Consider the following 11,105-nt stretch of genomic DNA (forward strand, 5'->3'; position numbering starts at 1 on the left):
ACGGACCTAACAGAAGCAGAAGATATTAAGAAAAGGTGGCAAGAATACACAGAAGAACTACACAAAAAAGATCTTCACGACCCAGATAATCACGATGGTATGATCACTGACCTAGAGCCAGACATCCTGGAATGTGAAGTCAAGTGGGCCTTAGAAAGCATCACTACAAACAAAGCTAGTGGAAGTGATGGAATTCCAGTTGAGCTATTTCTAATCCTGAAAGATGATGCTGTGAAAGTGCTGCACTCAGTATGCCAGCAAATTTGGAAAACTTAGCAGTGGCCAGAGGACTGGAAAAGGTCAGTTTTCATTCCAATACCAAAGAAAGGCAATGCCAAAGAATGCTCAAACTATCACACAAGTGCACTCATCTCAAATGCTAGTAAAGTAATGCTCAATATTCTCCAAGCCAGGCTTAAGCAATACGTGAACCATGAACTTCCTGATGTTCAAGCTGGTTTTAGAACAGGCAGAGGAACCAGAGATCAAATTGCCAACATCTGCTGGATCATCGAAAAAGGAAGAAAGTTCCAGAAAAACATCTGTTTCTACTTTATTGATTATGTCAAAGCCTTTGACTGTGTGGATCACAATAAACTGTGGAAAATTCTTCAAAAGCTGGGAGTACCAGACCACCTGACCTGCCTCTTGAGAAACCTATATGCAGGTCAGGAAGCAACAGTTAGAACTGGACATGGAACAACAAACTGGTTCCAAATAGGAAAAGGAGTATGTCAAGGCTGTATATTGTCACCCTGCTTATTTAACTTATATGCCGAGTACATCATGAGAAACGCTGGGCTGGAAGAAGCATAAGCTGGAATTAAGATTGCCGGGAGAAATATCAATAACCTTAGATATGCAGATGACACCACCCTTATGGCAGAAAGTGAAGAGGAACTAAAAAGCCTCTTCAGGAAAGTAAAAGTGGAGAGTGAAAAAGTTTGCTTAAAGCTCAACATTCAGAAAATGAAGATCATGGCATCTGGTCCCATCATTTCATGGAAGATAGATGGGGAAACAGTGGAAACAGTGTCAGACTTTATTTTTGGGGGTTCCAAAATCACTACAGATGGTAATTGCAGCCATGAAATTAAAAGATGCTTACTCCTTGGAAGGAAAGTTACAACCAACCTAGATAGCATATTCAAAAACAGAGACATTACTTTGCCAACAAAGGTCCATCTAGTCAAGGCTATGGTTTTTCCAATGGTCATGTATGGGTGCAAGAGTTGGACTGTGAAGAAAGCTGAGCACCAAAGAATTGATGCTTTTGATCTGTGGTGTTGGAGAAGACTCTTGAGAGTCCCTTGGACTGTAAGGAGATCCAACCAGTCCATTCTAAAGGAGATCAGTCCTGGGTGTTCTTTGGAAAGAGTGATGCTAAAGCTGAAACTCCAGTACTTTGGCTACCTCATGTGAAGAGTTGACTCATTGGAAAAGACTCTGACGCTGGGAGGGATTGGGGGAAGGAGGAGAAGGGGTCGACAGAGGATGAGATGGCTGGATGGCATCACCAACTCAATGGATGTGAATTTGAGTGAACTCCGGGTGTTGGTGATGGACAGGGAGGCCTGGCGTGCTGCAATTCATGGGGTCGCAAAGAGTCAGACGTGACTGAGCAACTGAACTGAAATGAGCCTCAACTAGAGAAAGCCCACAGGCAACACCGAAGATTCAGTGCAGCCAAGAAAAAGAGAAAAGATTTAAAAGAAATGAAACTGAGGGAAAATATGATTAAGCCTGCCAAACCTAACCTGCCTCACTGGCTTTTAATTGCTGGCTTCTAGCTGATTTTAAACTAAACTCCCAAGAGCTTCCTTATAAAAAACACCTCTGACATATGGGTCACTGGAGTAATGATTACTTGTCTTTCTGGAACTTGGAGGTAGATCTTGCCCGTTCGGACCAGTTGAGACCATGGGCCATCTGAGTGGGCCTGAGTGAATGCTCGATGGATGACTTTTTGACAACATAGGGCTCCAAACTCCACCCTTAGAGCAGCTAATGAAGTCATTCTCTGAACATGCGGCCTGTGAAGAGGCACGAAATCTGAGTACTCTTGTGCAGAGCACCCATGACCTCACTTTTCTTATCCCCAGTCACTTTTCCCCATGCCTCAGATCACCCTGCCCCTCTAACCCTTAAACATTCCTAAACCCCATCTTCTGGGAGGCAGATCTGAGATTTGTTCTCCTGACTCCTCACTTGGCTACCTTGCAAGTAAACTTCTTCTCTGTTGTAAGCCTCAGCTTTTCAGCATCTGGCATGTTGCATGTCTGGCAAATGAACCTGGTCTGGTAATAATAAAGACCATCTCTGACCCACAAGTTTTGTGTCTTCTGCCAGCATCTATGAAAGTGTGGCAGGATAAAATGTTAGCTTACACAGAAGGTAGAACTTCAGACCATTCAAGGCATGGGGGTAGGATTAGTCTCCTTGAGGAAGGTTTAAACTGAGACCTAAAGAATAGGAAGCTGATAGTGGAGACTGATTGCCAGGAGAACCAACCACATAATTAGAGAGTGGTGTGCCTGGAGAAGGCGAGGAAGTGAGGAAGCATGGAGCCCTTTCCCCATGCCTTCCCCTACACATCTCTTCGCCTGGCTGTTGATTCACATCCTCTAATATCCCTTATAAGCTGGTAATCTAGTGACTACATGGGTTTCCCAAGTTCTGTAAGCCACCAAGTTAATCAAACCCAAAGAGGGAGTCATAGGAACCTCTGATTTATAGCCAGGCAGAGGAACCTGGGCTTGAAATTGGCATCTGAAAGGGGAGCAGTCTTGCAGGACTGTGGGGTCTGTGGAATCTGACGCTATCTCCAGGTATATAGCCTCAGAATTGAGTTGAACTGAAGGACACCTCGCTGATGTCAGAGAATTGATTGTTGGATGGTGTGGGGAAATCGCTCTCCCCAGACACTGAAACTGTATGCCGAACACAAGTAAAGGAGTTGAATATGTCCTGGGAGACAATTCTCCATGGTCCTCTCTTTTATCTACCATCTTGCAAAGTGCTTACCTACTCTTTGTTCTAGATGCCAGAGCTGAAATTATTTTGGGGTGAGTTTTGAAAACATTCTAGTAAACCCCTGTGCCCCTAAGTCCTGGCTGTAAGAACTGAGTCTGGCCAAGCCAGCCTTGCTTCCCATAACACCCTTTTCAAAAACGTTTGTATAGTGAATAGTTTGAGCAGATATTAATAAAATACAGTCTTACTTTGGAGTAGAAACATGCTTGCTCTCTGTGTTATGCTTAGTTATTCAGTCATGCGGTCACATGACTCTTTGTGACCCCATGGACTGTAGCCCACCAGGCTCTTCTGTCCAGGGGGATTCTCCAGGCAAGAATGCTGGAGTGGGTAGCCATTCCCTCCTTCAGGGGATCTTCCCGACCCAGGGATGGAACCTAGGTCTCCTGCATTGCAGGTAGATTCTTTACCATCTGAGCCACCAGGGAAGCCGAAGAATACTGGAGTGGGTAGCTTATCCTTTGTTCAGGGGAACTTCCTGAACCAGGAATCAAACCAGGGTCTCCTGCATTGCAGGCGGATTCTTTACTAGCTGAGCCACCAGGGAAGCCCAGAAGCATGCTTGCTGTCCCATTATAGTTCCTTCCTATAATACAACTTACTGCATACAGAGGTGTTATCTGGCCCTCTTGGTGTCACCAGATAGGAAGCGGAACTTGGAGAAACAATATGAAAAATGTTGATGACTACTGCTATAACTTTGAGAAATCTGTGTCTTCCACCAGCCTCTATGAAACTGTGGCAGGCTTATTTCATAGTTTGCACGTAGGGTAAAATCTAATCCTTAATTCACAGTCCTTAAAAGTACTCTGTAAGATGTTAGTCAATGGGATTCTTTTAAATTTATTTTTTTATTGAAGGATAATTGCTTTACAGAATTTTATTGTTTCTGTCAAACTTCAACATGTATCAGCCATCAGATCAAATCAGATCAGATCAGTCGCTCAGTCATGTCCGACTCTTTGAGACCCCATGAATCGCAGCACGCCAGGCCTCCCTGTCCATCACCAACTCCCAGAGTTCACTCAAATTCACGTCCATTGAGTTGGTGATGCCATCCAGCCATCTCATCCTCTGTCATCCCCTTCTCCTCCTGCCCCCAATCCCTCCCAGCATCAGAGTCTTCTCCAATGAATAAACTCTTTGCATGAGGTGGCCAAAGTACTGGAGTTTCAGCTTTAGCATCATTCCTTCCAAAGAAATCCCAGGGCTGATCTCCTTCAGAATCGACTGGTTGGATCTCCTTGCAGTCCAAGGGACTCTCAAGAGTCTTCTCCAACACCACACTTCAAAAGCATCAATTCTTCGGCGCTCAGCCTTCTTCACAGTCCAACTCTCACATCCATACATGACCACAGGAAAAACCATAGCCTTGACTAGACAGACCTTTGTTGGCAAAGTAATGTCTCTGCTTTTGAATATGCTGTCTAGGTTGGTCATAACTTTCCTTCCAAGGAGTAAGCATCTTTTAATTTCATGGCTGCAGTCACCATCTGTAGTGATTTTGGAGCCCAGAAAAATAAAGTCTGACACTGTTTCCACTGTTTCCCCATCTATTTCCCATGAAGTGGTGGGACCAGATGCCATGATCTTTGTCTTCTGAATGTTGAGCTTTAAGCAAACTTTTTCACTCTCCACTTTCACTTTCCTCAAGAGGCTTTTTAGTTCCTCTTCACTTTCTGCCATAAGGGTGGTGTCATCTGCATATCTGAGGTTACTGATATTTCTCCCGGCAATCTTGATTCCAGCTTGTGTTTCTTCCAGCCCAGCGTTTCTCATGATGTACTCTGCATAGAAGTTAAATAAGCAGGGTGACAATATACAGCCTTGACGAACTCCTTTTCCTATTTGGAACCAGTCTGTTGTTCCATGTCCAGTTCTAACTGTTGCCTCCTGACCTGCATACAGATTTCTCAAGAGGCAGATCAGGTGCTCTGGTATTCCCATCTCTTTCAGAATTTTTCACAGTTTATTGTGATCCACACAGTCAAAGGCTTTGGCATAGTCAATAAAGCAGAAATAGATGTTTTTCTGGAACTCTCTTGCTTTTTCGATGATCCAGCGGATGTTGGCAATTTGATCTCTGGTTCCTCTGCCTGTTCTAAAACCAGCTTGAACATCAGGAAGTTCACGGTTCACACATTGCCATAGCTATACATATATCCCCTCCCTTTTGAACCTCCCTCCCATCTCCCGCCCCATCCCACCTCTCTAGATTGATACAGAGCCCCGTTTGAGTTTCCTGAGCCATACAGCAAATCCTCATTGGCTATCTATTTTACATATGGTAATGTAAGTTTCCATGTTACTCTTTTCATACATCTCACCTTCTCCTCCCCTCTCCCCATGTCCATAAGTCTATTCTCTATGTCTGTTTCTCCAGTCAATGGGATTTTATAGTTCCATATTTTGGCTATAGTATATAGCCATATATCCATATTTATTTGGTATGGTTACCTACACATCTCTAGAAAATAGTGCCATAAACTGAGGAAATCAAGCCATTGACTCCCAGAGTGATATCTGGTACAATGAGGGAAAAAAATGCTACAAATAATCACTTGTTTTCAAGGAGCCTGCAATATTGGTTGCATAACTGCAGTGTGGTTTAATGGAAACCATGTGGATTTGGTGAAGTTGAGTCCCAGTTTTGCCCCATACCACCTGTCTGAAACTGTACAAGCCACCTGATTTCATCTGCTCTGAATTCATCATACACTAAACAGAGATAAGACAACCTATACCATATAGTTCACATGAGTGTAAAATGAGATAGCATTTAAATAATAGTAATAAATTTTTCTACCAAACCACTCTTAAAATTGAACAAGTATAGCTCTCCTTAAGAAAGCTAGCTGTTGAAGAAGATGGACAAAAATTTTCAAGATGAGTTTGTTCTTGACCTAAAACTTTTTATTGTTGACAGACTTTTTATTAATGACAGACATTTGTCCATTTGTGACAACCTTAGTTTGATCTTTCTTAACGTTTTGCCAAACTCAGGGAAAATGATGAGACCAAATGCATTAGATGTTAAAATACAACCCACTTCCAATCTAGAGGCAAAAGGACTTTCCTTCCCATAATCAATAACATCATATATCCTATAATATTGGTAGCCAATACTTAAAAAACTATTGCAGTAGAACCACTGTGACTGTCTGTATCTCTAGACAATCCTTAGAGGCACAGCCACAGAAATTCAGGAAAATGAAGCTATATGTCAATTCCCCAAAACAGGCTGAATGCCAGTTTCTTAAAATGCAAGCAGCAGGTGAGGTTTTTGTTTCTGCTTTTAAATAGCAGTGAAGCATTCTCATTCTCAGATTGATGAAGCCCAAGTACATGGCAAAGCCCACTTCTAAGCTGCCTCTTTAGAGCTTTCAATCTTCTGTGATTTCTGAGCAAAGAAATGTGCCTTTCCATTCCACCGTGATGTTTTTCTGGCACTTGTCTGAGATTATGATAAATCAGCAAAAACCTGATTAATTAAAGCCTCAAGCAGAAGATAATCAAATGCTTTGGCGTGATGTTTCTTTGCTATTTTGTGGACAGGAATAATTAATCTGAGAGGCCAATGAACTTTGTTATGGGAAGTAAGCCTGGCTTGGCCAAGCCCAAGTCTTAGAGCCAGGGCTTAGAAGTCACTGGGGTTGACTTCAGTTCAGTTCAGTCGCTCAGTCGTGTCTGACTCTTTGCAATCCCATGAATCACAGCACGCCAGGCCTTCCTGTCCATCACCAACAGGTTGACTTAAGGTATTTTAAAAACTCATCCAAGAGTAATTTCAAATTCGGCATCTGACCCTTCTTCCTTTCACCTTCATTCCTTCACCCTGTATGTACTTTCTACCATGACCTATCACTTCATGTCACTTACTGGTTTATCCATTACTTTCCTTCCTTAAAATCAGGAACTGTATTGATTTAACTATTAAACTAACATAGTTGTTTAATGAGTTTTTTCATTTTTAAGTAGAATGAATCAATAAATAAAATATAGTAACTTGTCTGATAAAAAAATTACACTCCAAAATACAAGCAGAGAAACGGCCATGAGGAGGCTATGGGACAGTTTTGGGAGAGGACACTCAAGAGCTTAGGCATTCTGGCAGCAAGCTAAGTGAGTCAGATTTGCATTTCAAAACTCTAAAGTTCCTTTCTCCTTCCAAAGAAAGAGTCTAGCCCTAGGACTATTTAGGAGAACCTAGAAGAAAAAGCTGAAGCCTTTGCCTTCTTTCTTGCACCTCTAATTCCCAGAGCACAAAATAAAGCTTAGACTTTAGGATTGTGAAAGGCTAGAGATCCCCGAGGGTGGCTGGACAAGTCCCTGTACCACAGAGCTCTTGGGGTCCAAGCAGAGACTGGAAGACTTGCTCCTCACAGAATTCTGAGAGAGAGCAGACCATGAAGTTACTCCATCCTAAAGAGGTTTTCTCAAAATACGTATTCATTCTTCTAAGAGCCACATATTGGTCTGTGGTTCCAACGATCAGGGTGAGCATCAGAAGATCTTTATCAAGCCCAGTGCCCAACTGTATTCATCCTCTCGGTTTTGCGCCTTCACAGGTAGGCTACAGTCCGTGGGGTCACAAAGAGTCGGACACGACTGAGAGACTTCACTTTCACTTTCAAAGATACTTCATCATCTAATTCATGCTCAACATTTTCAGCCAGCATTCCTTGCTCCCATGATCTTGTTGCAGGAAGGCAGACCCCTTTCAGGGCCCGAAACTGGGCTCTTGTCTAACACTCGGAAATGAATTGTCTGAGAAGACACATCTGTTCACAAAGCAAGAGATTTTATTGGGAAAGGGCACCTGGGTGGAGAGCAGCAGGGTAAGGGAACCCAGGAGAACTGCTCTGCCACGTGGCTCCCAGTCTCGGCTTTTGTGGTGATGGAATTAGCTTCCGGGTGGTCTTTGGCCAATCATTCTAATTCAGAGTCTTTCCTGGTGGTGCACGCATCAGTCAGCCAAGAGGGATGCTAGTGAGAGGGATTCTGGGAAGTGGATGGACACGCGGTGTCTCCTTTCGACCTTTCCTGAACTCTTCCGGTTGGTGGTGGCTTATTAGTTCCGTATTCATTATCAGGATCTCCTGTCATAAAACAACTCACGCAAATGTTACTATGGTGCCTGGCCAGGGTGGGCGGTTTCAATCTGTGTGCTTCCCCTAACAATCTTATGTGGTTCTCAGATGTAAACATATTCAACCAAAACAAATTCAATCAAAACAAAACCAAAATGTATGGTTTGTACACACAGTAAACATGAATCATATCTAACATTTTCACAACTCCACTGAACCCAGAATTAGCATCTTTACAAACTGAGTATTAGGGCTTCCTTGGTGGCTCAGACAGTAAAGAATCTGCCTGTAATGCAGAAGACCTGGTTTCAATCTCTGGGTCAGGCGGATCCCCTGGAGAAAGGAATGGCAACCCACTCCAGTATTCTTGCCTGGAGAAGTCCATGGACAGAGAAGCCTGGTGGGCTACAGTCCATGGGGTCACAAAGATTTAGAAAATGACTGAGTGACTAACACTTTCATATACTTTTCATAAGAGAGGGAAGATTCTGATGAGTTAAAGATTATTAATTATTTCCCAAATCCCTTTTTACCAAAAATGACAGAAGTACAGGCAGCACTACATATCAATGAGACTTAGTAGGAAGTCAGGGGGCTATTCCAGGAGGTAGCAAACCCATAGCCAAGATGCACTGAGCATCAGGAGGACCTGATAGAAGAAAGCAGTGACCTACCATGGGAAGGCATTCTAAGGAGAAAGGACAAAGGAGTCCCAGGAGCAATCTAGGATCCAAGCAACTGAGATACTAGGCAACTATTAGGACCAGGACCCTATCACAAATAAAGGCTTGATCACAAGAAACCATGAGGAGCCCATTTAACTGAAAAGGGCACAGGGAAGAGTAGACTCATTCTCCTCAAGCAAGAAGCCTTTCTGGTAGGACCTGAGTTGGACTCTGTCTGCAAGTGAGTATTAGGAAGACCCAGCAGGAGACATTAGAGTTCTTGTACTGATAGACCCTCTGCCTCCCAAGTATTGGGATGGGAGAGACAGCAGATGAGCAATTTACCTCCTAAAAGACACCTCCTTGAAATAGGAAATTTGGAAAGTCTCTCAAAATGAGCATAACCATCTTGCTAAGGATGAAACATCACAGGCAGTCTAAGAACATATAAGTCCCCTACCTATGAACCTTCAATTCCAGAACTTTCAAAGATGTGAACGTACATCTGGTTCCAGCAAGGAACCAGAACCTGTGCCATCAACATCAGGCCTGAGTGAAACTGCAGCTTGCCTTCTATTGTCTTCCATCTGCTATTGCTGTTGCTCCTTGAGCTCTACTATCTCCCACCCCTCCCTAATCAGTAACTCTTCTATCCTGTTCACTGGATGCCAACCCCTGTATGTCAGCTGTTGTACTGTATTACTGTAATTTTCAAGGTATCGTACTATAAGATTAAAATGTATTATTTTGTGTTTGTTTTTTATGTATTATTTGTGTGAAAAAATCATAAAACTATTATAGTACAATCCTATTAATATACAGCCAACGGTGTTAGTTGGCTACCTAGGCTAACTCTGTTGGACTTACAAACACATTGGACTTAGGAGGGTGACCTCAGGATGGAACTTGTCTGCATGCAGGGAACTTACTGTACTTGTCTATTTGCAAAATGCCCTGCCTAGAGCCTCCCTCTCATTAATAGCGTATCTCCCTCTTGACCTTGGCACCACTTCCTCTCTTCCCTTTCGCAGTCCCCTACCCCTCTTCTGCAGCCCATTGGTTCCCAGGTACATAAGAAACAGATGCTCTGTCTAACTACCACAGAAACCAGATACTTATCCTAACTCTGAAGTTCTGGGCTCCAAGTGAGCTCTTGTTAAAAACTTCCTGAAATTTTGAGGCGGTTTGAATGGAAATGTTGCTCATTGTCCCTTGTGAGATTAAAAAAAAAAAAAAAAAAAGCTTCTTCTATACTTCAAAAATAGCAGCAAACCTGGGAGAACACAGCAAATTCCCTTCTGTATTTAACCAGGTGAGCTCTCAGAATTCAAAATAATCTAATTGAAGACTTCTGTTCTATTCATTAGGATATCCAGAAAGACTGGATAATTTCTACAAGACTATAAGATAAATAAGGCCAATGAGAAATCTCTGTCTTACTTATTGATGCAAGCCCAGTGCCCACACACTGGCTTATACATAAGACACTCGACAAATGTTGGTTTAATGAGTTAACGAATGATTTTCCTTTATTGACCTTTATCTGGATTTGGCGACTTTAAGTTACAAAATTTCTTTAAAACCTGTAACTAAGACGCATCTTTAATTCACCTTTGTTGGAGATGAGGAACACATCTATGCCTCCAGAGTACTCTTTGTTTACACACGCCCTCCTCTTCTATTATTGTGTAAGTAAACCCAAACCTTCAACCTCTCCCTAGCAGTCTCAGAACCTTGAACTCTTAGTTCAGAATGCACAGGCTCTTATTATTCCCACATGTTCCCCATCTCACCCTGCATGATCTTCTTCACTCTAATTTTATGCTCCTCTCCCTGTAACCTCTGCTCTAGCAAATAAATCACTGCATTACTTTGTATTTTTCAATCTCTTTGTTAAAATTTAATTATTAATAAGTGGTATCAGATATTTTCTACATTGGTTCTAAAAGAAAAAGTAATTTATGTGACTTGGAGTTCACATAAATAAGTTACTTGGCTATGAATAAACTTATATATTGATTTTTGTTATAAAAACACTAAAAATAAAATCTGCCAGGAATAATGACAAATAGATTTAATTAATTTTGTGATTTATTCCATTTCAATCAGTCTGTAAAGGTCATATTTTTTACTCACTAATAGTATTATGTGCATAGTCTAAAACATAACACATGGTAATAATTTATACTATTTCTTTGTCATTATGATTATCATAATCAAAATGATTAGACTGGTCATTTTCCTTTCTGCAGAGGAAAATATTTTGTAAGAAGTATAAAAAAGTGACAAGGGATACTGTAGGTAGTAAATGATGTAA

Source organism: Bos javanicus, chromosome 16, assembly GCF_032452875.1.
Source record: "Bos javanicus breed banteng chromosome 16, ARS-OSU_banteng_1.0, whole genome shotgun sequence".
Taxonomy (NCBI): Eukaryota; Metazoa; Chordata; class Mammalia; order Artiodactyla; family Bovidae; genus Bos; species Bos javanicus.